The following is a 22,873-nucleotide window of genomic DNA, read 5'->3' as shown; positions in this document are numbered from 1 at the left end:
TTGATTTGTAGAATAAATTTTAATATAATGTCATGTACTCGGGAGAAAATCAAGAATGTCCCTTCTAGATTTGGCAATAAACGTATATGAACTGAAGTCCGGGACAGCACACTATTCACATAATCTTAGCAAAATAAATGATTAATACAATATTTAAACTTTAATAGTAAGCAAATAGATTATTGATTTCTAAAATTCAGAAATGAAGAAGCTTGAAGATTTAAATTAAATACTTAGTGTTAAAATTAAAGATTTTCTAATCAGGATCGAAGGGGACACTCATTTCTATTTCCACCGACAAAGGTTTCTGGTTTATCGAGTTCGCGATGCAATTTTTGGGTTTCTTGGGGTTTCGTTTCGCATAATGTTTTTCGAGTATTTGATAAAGATTTTCCAATATGAGTAGCCCGTTTTAAATCCGTGTCAAAGGCTAAAGATATACAGGAAGTTTGCACAATAAAGAATAGGGTATCATATGATTTTTAAAATGACCTTTAGCTTTTCTTCATCTCTCTCTTTACATCCCAAAACCATTTTTTGGATATTTTAATACAGAATTACAGTGGGACCTCGATAGAGTCAACTAACTATATCCAGGCCTGTTGACTCCATTGGATTCGGTGACTCAATCGGAGTCCAAAAAACATCAATTAAAATGTGAAATTTTGATATAAAGGGGTATTATTTAATGTCTGTACTAGATAATTGATAAATTTAACAGGATAGTAGAATATTTCATTTACTAAACCCATAAATTCTACACCCTCTTGTCCAAAAAAGTCGTATGTTTGAGCATAATTTGGAATTAACTCTTTCGTCTCTTTTGGGACTCTGAGTACCCAAAGCAGCATATGAATATTCAGTGAAAAACAATGTTTTTTAATTATTCAGAACTGATAAAAATCCTATTCTTGTGAAATACAACAACACTATACGGATGTCCAAATGTAAGATATTTTTTTCGTAGGACCTCAATTAATTCCTGAGCTTAGATATTTTCGATTAAAAAATGATGAAATTGGCTTGCAGCATATGCTGTGGTCCGGAAAGAGTTAAAGAATCATTTTACAGAATGTTTCTATTATTAGTAAGTATATTACTATCTAATATCTAATAAAATAATTAAGATAAGGAAATGGTGTCTTAAAGATTTCTTTTTTTTCACTTTTTTTGGAAGAGCTTCGGTAGATATTTAATTGTTGAAAATTTTGATGCAATTAACGTTATTAATTAGAATTTATTTTATACTTTTATTGTATGAAAGAAGAGATTCATTGTTGTTCTTTTCGTTATGACATAATTATGGCTCTAAACTTCACAAAAAGAGCAATAAAACCGATTTTCCTCATTTTCTTCTTGTTCTGAAAAATGGGCGCTAAATGGTTAGAGATATCTACTTAGAGTCTTCAGATGACACCCTGATAAATCAGCCTGGGGATTATTATTATGACCCTCATTTCCTCCCTAACCCTCCAAAATCGCTTTTTTTGTGATTACAGGAAAACACGTCATACGGGATCATAGGGCTTAATCAAAAAATCTTAAGACAAGAGAGAAATAACAAGAGAACTTTCAATAGGTCAAAACGCTTAAAATATCGAAAAGAAAATTATTTTGTCGAAAATTGATTACACGGTTAATATACGAATTTTATCATAATATTGTGTTTCTTGTTTTAAAAGCGTTACATTGATACACCAAAACACTGATTTTATTTTCGAAAAAGTCACACAATAGTGCAATAATAATGGAAAAATTGACGCTCTCGAAGTCAATTTGGGTCCAAGTTTACTCTATCGGAGTCTGTAAAGTAAAAAAATAGCTGTTGACTCTATTAGAGATTGACTCTATCCGGGGTTGACTCTATCGAGGTCCCACTGTATTTTTATTTTTCAGATTATGTTTTAGAGGTTGTTTAGGCTATATATGAAAATGTCCATAAATTGTTCTCAAAACTCTGGATAACGTAATTGAAAAATGGATAAGAGCACGTTTTTTTGTCGAAAAGTTGTTAAGAAACAATACGGAACCGGTTATGAATCTATTATTAAATTAATAAATGAACCGATAATTAACTTTTTATTTTAATATTAATTTCATTGTTTCTACGCCATTTTTGGTTAATTTTTTAAGTAAACGATAAATCGGATTCGGTTGAATCGGATCGGAATTATTTTAAATAAAATATTTTTATATGACTTCTCTGTATAATCCGGACCCGGAGGGAATGATATCGATTTATAATATTTTGCTGAATACAGGGATTCAAATATGACACAGAAGACTAAACAGAATGTTCTTTCGGTTCTTTCAAGTTCTTTAAGTAAAATCTGATAAATTTTAGACTTTAAAATATATTTTTCAATAGTATATGAAATGTGCAATTATCGTAACTGTTATCATTTAGATTAGTCTATGAGGAAAATAAGAAATTTGTTGAAGTTAAAATAAATAATGTTCAGTGATCCTAAATTTGTTTGGTGCAAATTTCTTTTCTATTGCAAGATTTTATTTTGCTGATAGTTTCTTTCGTATTCCTTTCCATTTAGTGTGTGCATTTATATTAACCTACAACAGCATCTGAATCTTCTAAACTCCTATGAACCTTTCAAAATCGCATAGGATAGTGAACTATTTGTCATATAAAAACCTCCTCTTAGATCAGTGCAAAGAATAGAATAAACTTTACAAATTGGATGTTTTAATGCAATATCGGAGTCTATATTGAGCAAAAACGATGACTACACATGGGAAAACATGAATGGGAGACTGTCAATTCACCATCTCACTTGTTCTTTTGCTTGTCTGCACCATGAAAACCGTGAATTATTCAGATAAATAGTTGTTTTGAGTAATTTTGGCGCCACAAGTTGCCAGACAATTGGAAGAAAAATCACTGCTGCCGGGGTGAAAGAAAAAAGGGTTGAAAATTTTTAGGGACAAGTCACTGCTACTATCATTACGCTCGAATATCTGATTATTCATTGGAAATCCTAATCCTTTCGCATGACTGTGTGATAATTAAAAACTGTTGGAAATCTTTGGGTGGGTAAATCCGTAACTGATGAGTCGAACGATTGATGTGTTTTCACCCGCCAAGAAGCGAAAAGGATTGTGTGAATAAATTAAATGTTTTGGTGCAAGTGAAAGGGTTGAAAGGGCTTCATCAGCTATCTGAAAAATGATTTATTTAATCTCTGTGACTTACCCCTTTCGAGGAACCTCAAAAATGCATTGAATTTCTTAGGCATGGGATTAATAACTGATTGATTGGATTGAATTGCTCAAGACAACCGTGACGATGATTTTCTTGGGAAAAATATTCGCCAAATCACATGAAATGGTCATAAAATAGTCATTTTCACCATTCTGACGAAACTTATTTTTTATTATGCAATGAAGATAAATTGGAGGACGGAAATTTCTTGGAAATTGTTGGCCACAGTTGAGAATGATTATTCAAAATTTGTCACTATTCAATTACCCATTCCCAAAAATGCCTGAAAATTGAGGGAGTTGCAGATATGAATCGCAACACTGTGTCCCTCTTTGCCACTTTAATTTACTGAAGAGTGTTTTCCATCCATTATTATTAAGGGGTTTTCCATTTTACTTATGTGTCTCGAGCATATTTGTAACCCTTTGATGCCATTCAGAATGAAATCCGTGTGGAAGGGTTAGTAATATAGCGAGAAAAGGGTACTCCTTCACCTCCCATTTCTTGTTACGAATAATCTTCTAATTAGTAAATATCACCGACAGAGGTTTTTTCCAGCCCTCCAACATAAGAAAATGCCATGGGATTATATTTGTGGCATCATTTGGCCCACAGAGATTCTTAACTCTTTCATCCCTTGCACACTTTTCATTTTTCCCTTTAATCTTTTTTTTTTCTTTCACACTGAATCCATATTGGAAACTTTTTATTTTTATTATTAATATAGCCTCAGATACAAAGTGAATTTTTAAGAGTGCAAGATGGTACTTTTTATGGTATTACTTCCGCTCGACTTTGCCTCTTGTTAATTTTTCACCAAGGGGTTACGCATTGTTTAATTAACAATCTTTTTCAAAAGGCATTTTTTATATAATTTTCCACTCGCATCTCTTCTTACCTCTTTGATATTAATACATTGTTGAGTCGATCTTTTAAAATAATAATAGCGTAAATTGTTTTCCGCAAATTCTTGAAAGATAAATCCAATTTTTTGAATTTCTGTACCATTACAAAAAAAGCTAAAAAATTGAATTATTGAAGATCCAGAAAAAGAAACAGAGGGATTATTGAAAGAAATATCTGACCGAATTTGTACAATTCTGTTAAATTAAGAAATTAGAGTCTCGCTATAGTCCATGTTATTTTTTAAAATTATCAACGACTTTTAGTATTGAAATTGCTCGACGGCTTCCACTTTCTTTGCGATTGTGGTACTTGTCTTCGCTCTCTTCATCACAATTATCACAACTACTCATTAAAGTTTGCCAGAAATATTAAAATAATTGTGACAACATTGCATGTCGCGTACTAAAAAAAACATAACCTAACTTAAAATCAGTGTTTTGAAATCAACGTTCGATAAATTGTGGACTATAGATCGATGGCCTATAGCGGGGCTCTACTGTACAAGAAGTTTTATGGTCATATATAATGGAACTGGTGTGATGAGTTGATTATAAAAATTCCGGTGATCACCAGTGAGAATTTCTTCACCTCAAGACTAAAACACCTTTTTAATCTTGCCCAGAGCTTTCGGTCCGGATATGGACCTTCTTCAGTGGTCGACTAAGACTATGTTTTTGTGATTTCTTGAGGATTCGTTCACTTTGTGTGAATTAAGGGTAAACATCACAGCAGGAAAAATCAGTTGGGAAGGTTTGTATGTAAAAGCGCCAAACACGTCACTGAAAGAGTCTTTGCAGAAAGAAAAATTTTAAAATAATTAGAAAATTGTAAATATTTATCCCATACAAACCTTCCCAACTGATTTTTCCTGCTGTGATGTTTACCCTTAATTCCCACAAAGTGAACGAATCCTCAAGAAATAACAAAAACGTAGTCTTAGTCGACCACTGAAGAAGGTCCATATCCGGACCGAAAGCTCTGGGCAAGATTAAAAAGGTGTTTTAGTCTTGAGGTGAAGAAATTCTCACTGGTGATCACCGGAATTTTTATAATCAGTTTTATGGTCTTTTATAGTTTAAAACATCCAATATGACGGAAGAAGTGTCCACATCCACATCTGCGAGAAAATGCTCCTGTGCGGTCTATGATAGGAACAGGGCCTCTCAATACGATTATTAAGAATCTAATTAAAGCTTCTGCATTATTAAGGGAGCTTAGAAAAATCGTGCTGAAGAAGGCCGAACTTGGTCTTTCTCGTCTTTCTACTAATTACGGTTTTCAAAGGTGCGTTCCTTCATATTCTTACCTGTGATCGTGACCAGATGTGCAAAGAATAACGTTGTTCGTAAGAAGCAAAGAGTCAAGGAGATAATTCTTCTTGTTGAAAGATCACAACTTCGATGGTTCCGTCATGTTTAGCGCATAAATAAATAGATTCCCCAAAAAAGCCATGCAAACCATTGTGAGAATATACTGACGTCGACCTCGAGACAGATCTAGAACAAGGTGAATAAAGAAAATTTAGGATCTTGCTTTGAAGCGCCTTGGGATCGACCGCTAACATCTTTCTGAAGTGGTGAACCTGGATGTCCTGAGCCGGGGCCCCGAACACTTTCCGATCGAAAGAGAGACAAAGGACATGACGGACAAAAACCATAAAAACCAAAAAATTGATTTTACGCAATTTATTTTAAATCATATTTTAATTAAACAAGTAATCCTTATATTTATCTCGAATTAAATTTGCCTCATTTGAACTTCTCCCTCCAATTCCCTGTTGATCCCCAAATGATACATCTGCTTCACAATACTCAATGTTTGGGGTCTCATTGTCAGATGTTTTTTGGATATAGTTATGCAAAACTACGCAACATTTGGCAATTGATGTTGCAAATTCTGGCTCTACGGCAATTTCTTTTCGAAAAACTCCAAATCTACTAGATAACATTGCAAATAACTTTCCGATTGTATTCTTCGCATTTGATAATCTTTCATTGAAATATGCTTTATCTGCCGATAAATTGCGTCCATTGTAATTTCTTAAGATATTTTTTGACAGTGGGAATGCATTGTCGCCTACAAAAAAATAACCGAAATTCACATTAGAATTTGGAAGCATTTTAGCATCAGGGAAATCGATATCGTCTGCAGCCAAACAAGAGCTTAGTTCAATATTATTCCAAACATCGCTATCAGACAGTGCTCCGGGAGCACCTATTGAGGCAAATATAAAGTTACCGTCGGCATCACATATACCAATCAAAACTATTGAATAATACTTTTTGTAATTTAAATACAAGTGATCAGTATGAAGGGGTTTCTGGATCCTAATATGCTTGCCATCCATGGCTCCCACGCAATGCGGTAGACCGTGAAGATTACCCCATTGCTCCGACTCAGCTTCCCAATCGAACGGAAAGAAGATGTACAGCTCTTGAACCTTATCCCAAATAGCGTCAGTTGTCTTCTGTATAACCTGAGAAACTGTTGAGAGTTCAATGAGATAAAATTCAGCAATGGTGGTAAAAGTATCTCCGGTAGCCAAGTAGTGCAGTGTTAAGAGTAGCATAGTAGCTGCAGAAATCACATAATCCTGGGTTCCCGATTGCTCAATTGCAGGACCAACTGCATCCAGAAGAAAGTGGAACTGCTTCTTTGACATTCTCGTATACTGCTTATGCCTGGCATCTGGAAAAATTAAGCAAAAATCATTTTAGAAACGTTTTTTTTTAATATAAAAAATCATGGATTTTGAGAGGTTTCAAAAAACAAAAAAAAGGGGTTCTAGGAACTTTTCATTTAAGGATCTATACTAAATTAGAAGTCGATGATTATTATTATTATCATTTATAGGAAACGCAAATATTCAAAAAATCACTAAAAAAATTCTCCAATAGGGGAGATCTTGCATATTTTTAGACACTTTTTATGTTTTGACTTTAAGCATTATTTCCAAAACCCGGATAATTATCTTGAATTTTTGTTTAACACTTGTACTAACTAGGAATAGACTTTATTGAAATAACTCTATTAGTTTTTTTGTCACATTTGTTTAAATAATTTAAGAATAACCCAATGCGTCTCAAACATGCAGGACCTCTCGTATTGTTTTTTTAAGTAATAGAATTAGTTTTCGGACAAAAATTGCTTTTCGGTACAAAACCGGTTCACAACTGAATTGAACCGATAATCACATTGCTCAAAATATCTTAAGAGTAATATAATTTTATTTCGGATAAAAATTAGTAATCTGTTCTGAACTGTTTGGAATTGGTTGAGGCTTGTCAGGAATTCCAAAACCTTTCACTGAGAAAAAAAAGAGGGTGCGATTAACTTTTTTTCGTCATAACTTTAACACTTTTTAGGTGTAAAAATATATTAACATTTTTTAATGTTAATTTTACACCTTTTGAGTGTAAAATCAACATGAAAAAGGGTAACTTTAACCCCCAATACACCTAAAAAGGGTAATATTTACACAGATTTCGGATCAATACTGTGTACAACTCAAACATGATACCATTCGAGAAATACGGTGTCTAAAACCTTTGATAACCTTTGATATTAAAAACCCGTTGTAAGAATGCTTCAAGGTTATTTCCGTTGATAATCTCTAAAACAGATCCAAAAATCAAAATCACGCGACGCGTTTCCAAGTATTCCCAAAAAACATAATTTTTGGAGGGGAAAGGAAGAGGTAGAAGGAAAATGAGGGGCGTGGTAATGGTCCCACTGTCCGACTTAAGGGGGCTCCCCAGAAGGTCCTAAATCCCAAAATAGACACAGGGATCGGCTCAGGGATCAGCTCAAAAAATGAGGATTGGTGTCAATACACTCAGGGATCAGTCCAAAATTTGGAGGATCAGGCTGATCTTCTAAATTCGTGAGGTCTAGTGAAATTACGAGGATTAGGTGACATCAGCGCCAGTGTTGAAAATAAAAAGCTTCACTTTGGGTGTTTTTGGGTACTTTTCGAAATGTCAATTGAGTGAAAAAACATGGAGAGTAATGGTACGCAATATCGCAAAATCTTAAAATTCATTAATATAGGAATAATGGGAAGGTCAAAGTGTTCTTGTCTGTCTGAAAAATGCATTGATATTTCACTTAAGAAGTATTTCAGCAATCAAAGTGGGCACATTTAATTGAAATTTACGCAAAAAAACGCTAATCCTTGATTCTAATTCCTCTGTGTATGATGGTTTGGGCTGATCTTTTACCGCCAAGATTTTCGAGCTGAGTATTCTCGAGGATCAGCCTATGTCTATTTTCGGCATAAGCCTCTATCTCTAACCGCTTAACCGTCTAACGGACAGACGGACAAACAGCGGGACACGATTTCTCAGAAATACCCTGAAACACGGGGGTGGAAGGTGGAAATTTTGAGTTCGAACAGTAAAAAGTTCACTTTCACAAGTAGTCCAATTCAAAGGTGTTCCATTTAGTCCTACTTCAAACTTTATCTTTCACAGAATTACCAAAGGGTAGGGGTGCTAAGGCAATACTAATGGCGTGGTTTTAACAGGATCCATTACAGTTTGTATTACTTACCATATTCTGTCAAAATAGGATCAATTCCGTAGGCCGATTGAGGTTCTAGAGCCAACAAGTTCTTCCGAATTTGGTCAAGTTGTAAAATGATGTTTTTACATTCCATGAACTCGCGGGAGATTTGCTGAACAGGATAATTGCCGCTGTAGATCACGTAATATGAAGCCATTAGTCGGATTATGCCGTCCAACATGACGCTTTTTAGGAAACGATCACACACGTTCCGGCGGTCCATGGCTTCAATGTCCTGTATGAGTTTCCTCCCAACTTGGATTATGTCAATGTTCCTTAATCGTCCTCTTTCTTCCGCTTCCAAACTCTCAAGTTTTGCACGTACCACATTTTTCATGTCATTCATGTGAATGTTAAAACACACCTTTTCATCGTCCGTCAGTAAACTGTTCACTTCACTCATTTTCTCGTTACAAGCTTCACTTCTCTATCAAAAACTGCTCCTTTTAAAATATTGCCTTTTTATCCAAAAGAATGTCACAGAAAACACTTGTTGCTCGCTCAAAGGTTCGCGTAAAAATGATGAGAGGATATTTATGCCGAGCAAATTTATACGGTGCGTCCGTTTACCTGGACTTGACATAAGTAAAGGCCTACTTAGGTTTTGACCAAAAAATCATTAACATTCGTTTAACACAAATCACTAAAGTGTGATAACTAAATAAAGGAAAATAAATATTTTGACCAAGAATTAAGAAAAGCGTGTTCAGGAATATAAGTTAAAAGTAACAGATTACTGAACTGAAAATTAATTAGTCTTTAAAGACCTGAGTTACTTTTCAGTAACATTAGGAATGGCATGAGCTCAAGGCAGGTATTTCTGTATTCAAAATGATTTGAGCTTTAGGTTATCTGCGTTTCTTAGATTACTAGTAGATTCTTTGTATTCCACGTGCGTTTTCTTTGAGTTTGTCGTATTCCAAGCATCGCCGTGGTCATTGAAGTCTGTCAAGCAATCCTCAGTTTTACAAATTCCTAAGGACTCATCGCGAATTTTCTAGGGCTCCTAACGACCGATCTGTTCCGCAACCTAAAGAAATTTCCTCGAAAAAAGAAGCAGTAACAATTTTTTAAGAAGATGCAGTAACATTCCTAAAGGCATATTATACAAGATTTTTAGAAATACTCTTTAGATTTTATCAAATGCATTGAAATCAAGGTAGGGTAAGTGTGCAAAATTTCGGTATAGTTGCAAATAAGCTTCGAAGTCCTTGGTTTGAAATGCAATATTTTTAATTCATATTGATATTTCTTGTTACTACTTTTTCGGGAAGTTGTGTGGAACCTTGAAAACTAGTTTATCATCTTTGTTTTCTTTAAATCACTTCCTAAAATATTGAAAAATTAATAAAAATGTAGACATTGCTTTGGGTAGTATTCCGGCCACTTTGAGTGAAATACCGGACACTTTGTTTGTGACCACCTTTTGCGAAGCAACAAGAAAATTTCAAAACGTCATACGGAACGAGTTTAATATTTAGTTTAATACGTTTATATGACCCACAAGCCCTGATATCTTCCGTGTAATTCGTCCTGAAGACCTAAAGAGCATTATCTCAAATTTACGCGCAGATTCCCGTAGCAATTTTTCTTTTCCTGAACTCTTCCAAGGCCTTTTCCGCATCATCTTTTTCATAGAAGCGATACTTTTTTTCTATGGACATAGTAGAACTCAGAAATTGAAAAAAAGTCATAAAATGAATCAGAAATTTAGGAAAGCAAAATATGTTGCCGGAATAAGCAACATTACCTCAACGGAGAGATGCTCACAAAGCTCACAAAGTATCTACTTCTTTACGCGAAATACAGGATCCAGCTGGAAAATTTTACCCGAAATTTCAAGATTGATTTACTATTAACATAAACAGAAACAATCTTTAATGAAAATTAATCAATTTTCATGAAAAACACCGAAGGAAAACCTTTTGCACTTCACTACAAATCACAAGACTGCTAGAAACACAATCGATCTGTCACATTTTTTGTAAGACTCTTTCCACACTGAGTTTTTACAACGCAATTTAAATTCAAATTATACGTAAAATTTAACGGTCTTTGTGTTAATACATCCAAAAATGAATAAATATTTAAAAGCAAAATGAATTCATTGACTATTCGAAGATTACATACATAATTTTAATTAATTTATTTGCATGGCCGAAATAACACTCAAAGTGGCCGAAATTAGAAACTGCCCGAAATTTAGCACACCTACCCTATGCCTAAAATTTAACGGTCTTTGTGTTAATACATCCTAAAGTGAACAAATATTTAACCCTTTAAGGACGAGAAGGTTTAAAATCGGGGGTCAGAAAATGTAACTTTTTCTGACTTTTTAGAGCAAAACGTAGCTTTAGAAGGATGTAGAAAAAATTTCATTTTTGGGTCACCGGTGACCCAATCGTCCTTAAATAATAAAATCAATTTTGGAATTATATAGGGCAATATTCGGAACTTCGGACAACTCAAGCTTTGGATAACTCAATTCATTTTTTAATGTTCTTAATGGACAATGGATTTGATCCACAGTTCTTTTCTGGAAATTTGAGGCATTGGACTAGCTATTAAAATATAATATTATAATGGGTCAAATTCATTGAAAATATTTAGAAAAAATAAGTTGTTCGAAGTTTGAGACGTCCGAAGGTGGTATGCTTTCCCTTAATATTAATTTTCTTTCCAGCGCAGCTCATCCATGAACTTTTTCTGCAAACTAAGAAATGCGATTTGTTGAAAAGTTTTCAAATTTATTCATAACCAATTTCTCATTTCGACGTTGGGAAATATTTTTCAGAATATCAATGAGATAATCATGTGCTATTACTTTGGTCACTTCCCGAGGGACTTATTCAAATTGCAATAGACTCTATCTCCAATGCAATGAGGTCCTCAGTTCTCTATCAGAGTGAAGAAAAAGAGTAGTGAAGGGGCAATACATCATCCAGATGTTTCAGGCTGGATTTCCGAGAGATCTTTCCCTGTCGTGCAAATATTGTGGGGTTTTGTCTTATAATTCGACGCAGCATCGGACTCAATATCCTCATAAATGTATTATTTATCTATTTCAATCTATAAATAAAATATTTATGGGAGTGAATTGTGTGTGAGCATTTGAAGAGGGTTGCACTTCTTATTTTTTTTTCGCTTGGGCACTCCATTGGTCAAGTGGGGTCCAATAAATCACTCAGGAGGGACAATTTGGGATTGGGGTGGATGCAATAATACATAGCATTATATTTGTTCTTATTTAGAATTCAGTAAACATGTTTCCTTTAGATATCACTATCAGGCCCAGGTTGTGTCTCTGTGGGTACTTTCCAATTTAAATATTTAATCTAAACTTTGTGTATCCAGGGGCTAAACTCGGAATGTTATTAGTCTCGTCAAACATCTCCGAGGTGGAAGCTGAGCCACTCACATCGAAGTTGGTTCATTTAATGAAGCATAAGAGCAATGATCTATCTCGGCTGTTATTTGTTTCTACATATCCGTTGCTTGCATAATTTACTAAATATCACTGTTTGGCTCAACTCGTTCATTCCTAATCATGTCATATTCCACCTACACCTTGAGTCCAAGTCAAATATCAAACTTACGGAGCTGTTGTAGGTATGGCACCCAAAGTGATGAGTATCTATGACGTGTGTACACTCATGTACCGAGGCTCCAGGATGGATTGGGGATTTCTTGCAAAGGTTGATTTGGAGGGTGGCTTATATTTGTGGATTTGGAACAAACACCAAATCCCAGATATTTGTGCATATATTATACATTTGAGTAAATATAAATATGTGTAATTAACTGTGTAATTTGTTGATTGATACATATTGTCATTAACTATTAATCACAAAATGGACTCGTACTGTTTGACCGAGATAATTATGAGCATGTCCATTTTCGTCCTCACTTCCCACTATTTACTCAAATTTTCCCTCTTCTAAAAAAAACATTAAACAACAAATAAAAATTACCAAAATTCAGCGTAATTTCCCGGAAAACTTTCTTCCTGGCAGATCGTATCACGTTTAATCAGCTCGTGAATGGTGCTAAAACATTTTGGTATATTAACACGTCTCTTATTCCTAATTTGTTTCCTGCTACATGGCCCAAAAAAAAGTCTCAATTCAAGTCTCACCCTCCAACATAGCTCTAACTTCTTGTCCCTTCAACGCCCTTTTGTCCCTTCACGAGAAGAAAAAAAGAATTATTGAATTTATTTAAACAAACTGACAAACATAATAATCATAAAATTTGGCATTATATCTCTGTAATCCATCGTTAATGACACAGACTTGGGCCATTTTATTTCCTAAACAGCTCTATAGGACCCATTTAGCTCTAGATTTACCATTTCGCGATTTCAATTCGGCACCTTCACAAGAGGGAGAAATTTATTCAAAGTGTGCAAATAGCAATTGGGCTGGTTTATTAGAGGTCATCAAATTTGTTCACCACCTGCGTCTTAATTGTAGGGTGACACTGATTCTATTGTCTTCTTCTTTAGGGCCTCATGAAGCCGCTAAGATGTGATTGTCTGCGTCGTCGTGCCTTTATGATTAAACGAAATTATCCCGCAAATCATTTGCTCCAGCAGCATTCAAATCATGCCATTCTCTGCAACCCTCCATTGATGCCTTCTTCAAACCTTTTCAGAATTTTAGGGGCTGCTAACTAAATATTGAAAAGGAATTACGGTAACGACATCGTTCTCAAAAACACTGGATGAAATGATTTAAAAAAAGGCGAGATTTTGAAAAATTATACCTAATTAAATAAGTTAATCGATAAATGATCTGTGATATGAAAGGTTTTAATATTCCAAAAACATTTTTTTATACGACAAAATTTTAATATTCAAGTCTACATTTTGAAATTCGCACTTCTTCAGGCGATTTTTCCATTTGAGTAAAGAATTACGTAGATAAAATCACTAAAAATTATATAAAATTCAAATATATTTTTTTTTAATTAAATAATTAAATGTGGCGGAAGCGAAGCAAATTTTGGGAAGGACCGGAACCGGAACTTCTGTGGAATACCACCGATCTCCATAACGATCTGTTCCCCTCTGACCGGTCTCACAGAGGCAACCCACCTGTTGGAACCAGTTTCCACCAAGGAGGTGATATTAGCTCTGAAAAATGCGACCAGTTTTAGTATAATTTTTTTCCTGTTTTCGTACTTATTTCACGAGATATCTCTAAAACTACGTAGGTTGCCAATTTGGGGTTTTCTGTTGCCTATTCAATATTAAGTTGGCTTTTGTTTTGTATTTGTATTATTTGCTAATTCATTCTACAATGACAGAAAATAGCTAACAAACTTAAACGTTTTTTCGGCACGCTAGAAATAATGGGAAACATAGAAAATGTCATGCCCCTGGTTTCCACAGTATAGCACAGCCACTTGATACAGAAAGGATAGAGAAGGATAGGGAGATCTATGAGCTTTATCTACTCTTAAATGGAAAGAGGAAATAATGGAGTTTTTTTTTGGATGGTACCGCTACATAAATAAAAAAAAAAGTTAAAGGAACTGAAATAAATAAAAAGTATTTGACATAAAATTTGTAGAACTTTTATGCAATACCCGAGAAAATAGTACAATAAGTATAAACATTTATCAAATTCAAAAATATACCGTAGATACGAAAGATTTTACCCTTCGGGGGTTACTTTGCACCCCTGCTTTTTTGCAAACATTTTTTTTTTAATTCTAGCCCTCAAGGATGATTTTTAGGTAATCCCTAAGTGACCTTTTTGGTCTTAAGAACATTTGTAAGCGTTAGACTTATAGCAAAGCTTTGAGTATTCTTTAAAAGTAATTTCAAGTAAAAAATTATTATAAAACCTATCTATACATTTATAAAAGCCAAAAAAATTTTTATTTTTTTAAAAGGCAAGTGTTGACACATTAAAATACATTACATAATGAAGAAAAAATTTAAAAATATGAAAAAGTAAATAGATTTCAGAATTATCAAAATAGGTTTTATCATTAAAATATAATATAATGGAGATCTCTTTTAGAAACTAGCAAAGCAGTTGAATAGAAATTCAAAAAAATAAAATAAAATAAAATAAATTAAAGGTATGGGAAATCTTCTCAAAATTATGTCAAAAAAACAATAAATTGTAGTTTTTAAATAATGAATTGTAGCTAGTAGCCCCTTGCCAAATTTACCTCATTTTCTCACCCCCTTGAAAAGTTACTAAAAAAGGGTTAGGAATGCGGATTGACTCCTTCGTACAAGAGTTGTTTGCTCAAAATTACACGACTTATTTGTGGCCTCCATCTCCGCACCCCTAAAGAAGCTGGAAAATGAATATTTTCGTCAGATTTTCTATTCAATTGAATAATGAAATTTTCTCAAGCATAAAACACATTTATTTCTATGACTTGCAACTATTTCAGTCAAGAAAATTCTAATACATTTTCTGACTAAAGGGGTACCCGAGACTTTGGACTTTTTTAGGTTGGTCATGTGAAAAATGCATTAAGAAGGCATCAATCATATTTGTGCAATTTTTGGTCAAAAATAAAATGAAATTTCCTCTAAAATATTGTTATCTTCTCAGTGACTTTTGACTCAGAACTAATGATACCTTTCTAGTGAAATTTGAGAGATCATCTCATCGTCCACATTAATCTTCTAATGATCTTTTGATGCCCACACCCTCCAGGTTCAACCCCTCATTTTATTTTCTAATAATCGTAAAACCTCACAACGAATCTGTTCCAGCTTCCGGAGCAACTGACAACATTAATCTTCTCTTCTTTGCGTTTTATAATTATGCAGCCACATTGAGTATCAAACCACTTAACATTGATTCAGTGTCCCACCCTCACGCCCCAGTTTGCCACCGTTGCTTTAAAATCTGGGGTATGAGAGCCAAAAAAGCAACCCACTCTGCACCGACATCGGCAAATAAATTGCTATTTGTGAGCAACACAGAAGATGATAAATCACCTGCTGTCTACTGTCTCGCTATTATGGCTCTCGGGAGGCCCACTCCACGGACCATCCACTCCACCAGCAGCCACCCAATCAACCCTCGAAAAACTATACACAATGTATCAACCCGCAGAATGAGAAATTCTAATTCATTCTGCTGCCGCTTTCAGATTCATTTAAATTTATGCGAAAACCTGTCAAGAGACACTCAAGTGGCAGGGAAGGACTCCACGGTGTATCAAGGATGTATCTGCATATAGAAATCCTAGGATAGATAACACGACTTGTCAGCACTGATATGGAGAAGTCTGTGAGACGGAGGTGACGGTGATGGTCCCTATTTCATTTTTGCCTCCCAACTTCCGAACAAAGTTGAAGTTACATTGCATAAAAGATTGATGATTTGTTGATTGAGATCTTGTCCTGTAATCTTCCTTGGCCCAAAACAATAATTTAATTTTTTTTCCTAGCATGTCATTTGGATAAGGTTCTAAGTCATTTGTTAATTTGTAAAACTTGCAAGTTTATTCTGCTTTGACTTTTCTTTGTATAAATTTATTTTAAAAGAAATATCATCAATAAAACCTAAAACTGATTGCAGATATGAGTATATATTCAGTGGATCTGAATTATTCTGGTGACACTCATAAATGCATAAATTTTGGAAAATTACTTGATTAAAATTGAAATCTTTTGTAATTATTCTAAGGATAATATTTTACAAGGAGGTCTCAAAACCCTTAGTAAATTTCAAGAAGTACATAAAACCTATTTAAAAATTTTAAAAGGTCAGCTTGATTTGCAATTAAATTTGATTTGCTTCAGTTTTCTCTTATAGTTTCCTGATAATTGAATAAATTTAAGGATAAGGATTAATAAGGTAGAGTACCCTCACTCGACCGGGTTCCTCGACTCGACCGGTGCGTGGGTCAATTTTTGAATGTTTGATGGTCATTTTCATCAATTTATATGAATTTGTCACTGATTCGTATTATTCATGGAATGATTGACCAATTAATGTTAGATCATACGCAAAATATTATAGCAAAAATAAATATATTAAATAAATAAATCTACCGTTCGAGACGAGGAACCGGTCGAGCGAGGACACTTCACCTTATTAAGTAATAAAAACAGTAGAGCCTTCAAATCCGAATCTATCAAATTCTTTAAACATAAGACTGCCAATAAACTTGCTGTTTTTCTAAATATTCCAATCTAATAATTTACTTCAAATAATTTTTTGATCTTGCTAAGAAATGTTGATTAAAAATAATAATAAAATTTATTTGTAAGGAAATATGCATATTAGTAGTAGAATAAAATAAAAAAAAAAATGCCGAAAATATGAGACAAAATTTGAAAAAAAGCAATTCATCAGTTTTAATAAAAATAAGTAGTGCTTAATGATAATAATTTATTCAAAATTTTGATATCTCAATACTATGCGTCCTCCGCTGGCTTAGCGTTGATGTGCAAATTTTAGAAGAAAAATGACAAATAAATTTCCTCAAAGACTATGAAATCGTGTTTTCTTTAATTCTAATCAATCATTCTTTAATTAATTTTAATTTCCATTTCAATTTACATATTTTCCTATCTCATTGTTGCCAAAATTTTTTATTGATTGCATTAAAAATTTCATTTGCCACTCACTCAAGCTCAAATCCATTTTATAAATTACAGTAGACTCTCGCTCAATCGGCTCTTTCTCAATCGGGCGACAAATTTTGCTGACAATTTTCACGTTTAATTATGAAGCTAATTCGATCAAATTCGCTGAGTTCTTCTTATTTTATCGTGATTCTTTATAATTGAGCGCTTTTTGTGGAATTTACAAAGGCTTTGACGCTCAATTCTATCGCTAAACCGGATGACATTTTGCCCCATATTCACGATTGAGAGAGAGTCTACTGTACACAAATCCTTTTCAGGTTACCATGAATTTTGGAAAAAAATGTATGCAAATTTCATTCAATATCTTCCACTGCACTTGAGTTCACGGGACATGGAATCGGTAACATTACCCTATGCCAATTCTTCTTTAAACTTACTTCTGATTAATTTTTGTTTTACAGTTCAGAGAGTCTTAGCTCTTATAATCAACTGATGCACTTGTATTATTTAGAATTAAATAAGATTTTAAGTCGATCAAGTTTGGATGATTTTTAAAATCTAAATCTAAAATCTTTCTTCTCTACAATCTGCTGCAAAATCCTCTGTTATCCTCATTTGTAGACCGAAAAAACATAGGGCTGAAGTTCTCAGTGAGATTGCAACTGTTGTGACACAATCTACCAGGGGTTGACACCTATTCCTCCTCATTGAGCGCCCTGGAATAAATTACCCAAACGTGTACCAATAGTGCGGTGGGGTAATTAACTTTGCTGTATCCAAATTTTCCCGGCCGTGAATATTTGTCCTGGCGAGTGAAACATGAAAAACGATTTAGTAAATTTCATTTCCTGACTCGCTGTATGCCGCATGATGTTTGTTTTTCTGGAAGCTCGATGGAAGTGCCTCACCAACCCTCTTCCGCCTTTTCGTCCCATACGGATCTGGAGTTTTCAGTACTCGTGTGAACACTGTTTATTCAGTCAAATGAACATCAAATCGACTTTTAATTCACTTTTAATGTAGGGTGATTGCCTTTTTTACTCCTTTTGACAATTTTGTGGAGAAAATCAACACTTTTTTTTAGCTAATTTTCAACATGGTATTTGACTTGTGTAACCGACACTATCAATGAGGGATTGTCTCCAGAACACCAGCACTGTGGGAAGGAATTTTGCTAAGGGTGAACCTGAGAATCAATTTGTCAATTACCGAGCCATTAATTTTTGGAGTATATCAACAACCTAATCTGCATACATCAATTGTTGGCGCCTTGGAGTTCGGTCACTGTGAGCAATAACCATTCATCTTGCATATCAACACACCTAAATCACCGTCTTCAGGACGAATCCCGGTGCGTGTCACAGAAGCGCTAATAAGCTGCAACACCTAATCCGGTGATGAATGGACATTGCATGGGTAACCTCCTGAATAGACTGGGACTGACCCACTCCCTGTAGTTGAAGTGTTGCTGGGACGAGATTAAAGGGACTTGCAGTAGGGCTTCTATATCAGTGTGATTTTCACGCTTAGGCTGCAAGAAGTACCAGCTCACCGTGACTCCATCAACCCGTGAGACAATGAACAATGCGCCAAAAGCACGCCACAGAATCGAGACACTTTATGGCTGCACACTCTTCCTTGAACTCGAGGAAACACTGAGAGAAATGTACAAGGATTAGGAAGATTAAAAAATCATTGAAAATGAAAAGGGATTAAAATTGTCTAAAAGTTGTAATCTCATATAAATGGATTATAAATATGGTTATGGGATACCATATTTCTTAGCAAGTGCACTTCTACCTGAAAGGACTGGGACCGAGCCGACAAATTGTAAACAATTATTAATAACTGATGAGTAAGGATAAAGCATTTATTTTAAATATATTTTAATTACATTGTAAAATTCTCAATAAGATATACCAAAATTAATTATTTAAATAATTAAAATTATTTATTATATATTATGAAAATTATTATAAATATTTAAAGGCTTCTAATTTTTAGATTTTTAAAATTTATTTTCGCTTTTTTATTCTGATTCTGGCTTAACATCTACATAACATTATAAGTAATGTTTTATAGACATTTTAATGATACTTAATTAATTTAAAAGATAAATTTATCTAATTTTATTTTATTTCAATTTTAGAAAAAGAATAATTTCCCTGAGTGAGTCGAACAGGGGCGTCGTTAATTCAACGATAGTAACTTAAACTATTGTGTCTCGGCATCTGAACTCGCCCCACATGAGCACGACTATAAAAGCTGTGACCAAAGCAATTTCATGTTTTTAATCAACTTTAAGTGTCCTTCGTGCAGAGAATTACTGTCCACCGCAACCACCAAGCGCTATCGTGATCTCAATCATCTTCCTTCAAGACTCAATCATATAAATATTGTAAGGGCATTCCGATAGCTATACTTCCTCTTAATGCAATAATCATAAGGCAATATAACCAATACTTCTTGGCTTTGTGAGACGAAGGCAACATATTTGGGGTGAGGGTGGTTTTTCTTTTAATATTTGTCATAATATTTTTATGGTTAAATTTTATGAAGTAATAAGTGAGTTGGGCTAATTACGGGGCGGGTATTTTTTCCTGAACAATGTATTCGTGGGTAAATTTTCTTTTTGGTCACGTAACCGGGTGAATGTTGTAAAATTTTCCAAGTTTCTCCAGATTAATTGTCCCGCTGGTTGACAGGATTACTAAACTCAGGGAACAATGAGAGTCTCAGGAAGAGGGTGGAACTTACCGTGTAGAAACATATCAATAATGACTTTTACGACCGTCGAAAAAGTCACTAATTTTTAGGGTGATTATTTGGGCATTTTGTGCCTACATTTTAGCACTTAGACAATAATAATTAAGAAGCTGACGTCTTGATTAGTTCTTCTAGACGTAGTATTTTCAAGGCTGAATTTTTTTTAACAAAAATTTATGGTTCAAAAACCGATAAACTGAAATTTAGTTTGATAAACTTTTTAAGAGGGTTCTCTTAATTAGGAAGCTAAAAACGAACTTGTTTCTCGCGATTTTTTTTTTTGGAGGACAAAGAAATGATCCTTGAAATTTTCTCCCGCCAATTCGATAAAATTGTGAAATTGAAAAATTGAAAATTGAATTGGAGAAAACACGGTTCAAAGTTTAGGATCTTCGTCCGATCGTGTGCAAATCTGCTCCGCGCTCCTTTGCTTTCGTCCAGGTATCTTCGTAAATACTTTGTTATAAAATTAGTCTTCCAGGCTTCGCACACATTCCACCTTCAAACTCTTCATATATTTCCGAAATTCCTTTAATGAATCTGACCGAAGTTTATCAGGAAACATAGAATTCGAACAAGGAATTTAGAAAATAAAAAATATCGAAATTTTTAGCCCTATTTTTGAAATACTTTCCTTGCAGAAGATAACAATTATTACCTACTTATTTTCCAAAATTGATGCACTGGTGAATATTTTCTATATAATTTGGATTTTTTGAATACGAATCCACTATCTATTTTAGAATTTCACAAAAGTTCTTTTCTCCAGAAATACTTTTATTAAAAATGGCCACTTGGGGTAAAAAGTAACAAAAAGCGGAGCAATTTCTAATGTCCCATGGCGAAAAGAAACGTCATTATCATGTCTCGCCGCTTGTTGTTTGCATTGGTCAAACGATTTGCAGTCTTTTGTGTGTTTTTTTTTCTAAAATAGCTTAAAAAGCGCTTTTCTCGTTTTCTCACTTTTCTCGCAGAGAAAACGGTGTTTTACAAAGGTGTAGATGAATAAATTTTCTATTAAAATAAGTCCTCTAGGTATTTTTTCAAATTGATGGAAGCCCGTAGTGAAGCGAATCAAAATCAAAATATGATAATACCCAATGTCTGGTACTATTTGCCCCAGCATTTTTGAGAATAGTCACAAAATTATCTTTTAGAAATTGGTTCGATAAACGTATTTCCTTACAAAATATAGAAAAATTATTTTCACAAAGTTGTAGAGTGGTAAATTTCCTATAAAACTGCGCTAATTAGAAATTTTTGAAGCGCTCGAGTAGCTTGTAAAAAAATGAAATATCCGTTTTGTGACTTTTTGCCCCAGTCTCCCCTATACACACCCATAGGTATATGGGAAAAATGAGAAGTATTCGAAGCCAGAGTGTGTGCGAAGCCTAAAAGCTGTCCCCTACAATCCGAATGAATCGACTAAACCCAACCTCAAACTTAAGTTTAAATTTACTAAAATCCCTATTTAAGATATCGCAAGGCATTTATTTTTTCGAAAGTCAACTAAATTGCATATCCCTTAACCAGCTTCTAATTGAATTATTTCGACTGAATAACGAGCAATAGCAAAGAATGTCTCACGATTGCGAACAAGGCTCAAAATGATGTGTCTGTTTTTTGTGCACACCAGGAAATATTGTTTTATTTCCGCTTCAACTGGTTGCTGACAAATGTTGACTCATTCAATAAACTATTGCGACCATCAGTCAACTTCATCGAATAAATAAAATATCTATGGGGAAGGGGGTGGTGCAAAAAAAAATGAATAAATGGATTGCACATGGCAATGTCAAAATGAGACCCATACACTTCTTTTCAACCAGATACTCTGACTTCGGGCACCAATTTTTTTACCATCATTTTTCTGGGAAATCTCTGGCGGTGTTTCTGGGGGTGAATGTGCAGAAATAGTTAGATAAATGGGTGCAGTCCGGTTGTCTGACTTCCCTCCCTGGAGTCCACCGGGCAGAAGATGTTGAAGGGGCTGTGGAGTTATGACAAAAGTAATTGAGTGAGTGATTTTGTAATTTTTGCTCATCGCTGAAAGCAATTTGATGTTATTTTCAACTTTATTCATTTTTTTCTGTGCTATTTCTTTCCAACACGAAAATCCAAAGTGATGACTTCGTCTTTTGCTCAAAACTTAATTGACTGGTATTACATTGAATATTTTTTGCTGCTTCACTTTGCAAAAGTTTTTTTTTCTGGTTGATGGACGGAGAAAATTGATATCAATATCCGACCCTTATGTCATCGAAATGGATATTGTAACATTATCATTATGCAAGGTATGTAAATCACGCGGAAAAGACATTTATCTCAAGCATGGGGAAATGTCGTGAGTTGAGAAGATGTCAAAAAGTTGAAAGTAGAACATTACATGATATTTTTGGAGGGATTTTTCTGCTCAAGGGCCAAGACATCACCCTATTTTGTAAATTGGATGAAATGGATTGTAAATCTGCCACATGATATTCACTTGTCAAGCAATGCATGAATATAAATCAGTGATTTCCTGGAATGATTTATGACTATCACTGTCGTATGGATTCGGATACTTTTTTCCTCAATAAACATACTTTTAATATGCGTGACTAAAGGATGAATATCTGGTTTTGTCACACAATCAACTGAACTAGCAATTTATCAGTATTTTCCTTTGCCCAAATCCTTCACGATAAATTGAGATTGAATTTTTTAAAGGGTTCATGGAATACAGTTTTATTTAAAAATTCTAGATTTTTATTTATATTTGAAATATTTTTGAAACTTCTATATTTTGCATGGATGAATTATTTTACCTTTTATGACTTAAATTTGAATTTGAATTTGAATTTATTTCA

Source organism: Phlebotomus papatasi, chromosome 1 (assembly GCF_024763615.1).
Source record: "Phlebotomus papatasi isolate M1 chromosome 1, Ppap_2.1, whole genome shotgun sequence".
Classification (NCBI taxonomy): domain Eukaryota; kingdom Metazoa; phylum Arthropoda; class Insecta; order Diptera; family Psychodidae; genus Phlebotomus; species Phlebotomus papatasi.
This window is presented reverse-complemented; position numbering follows the sequence as displayed.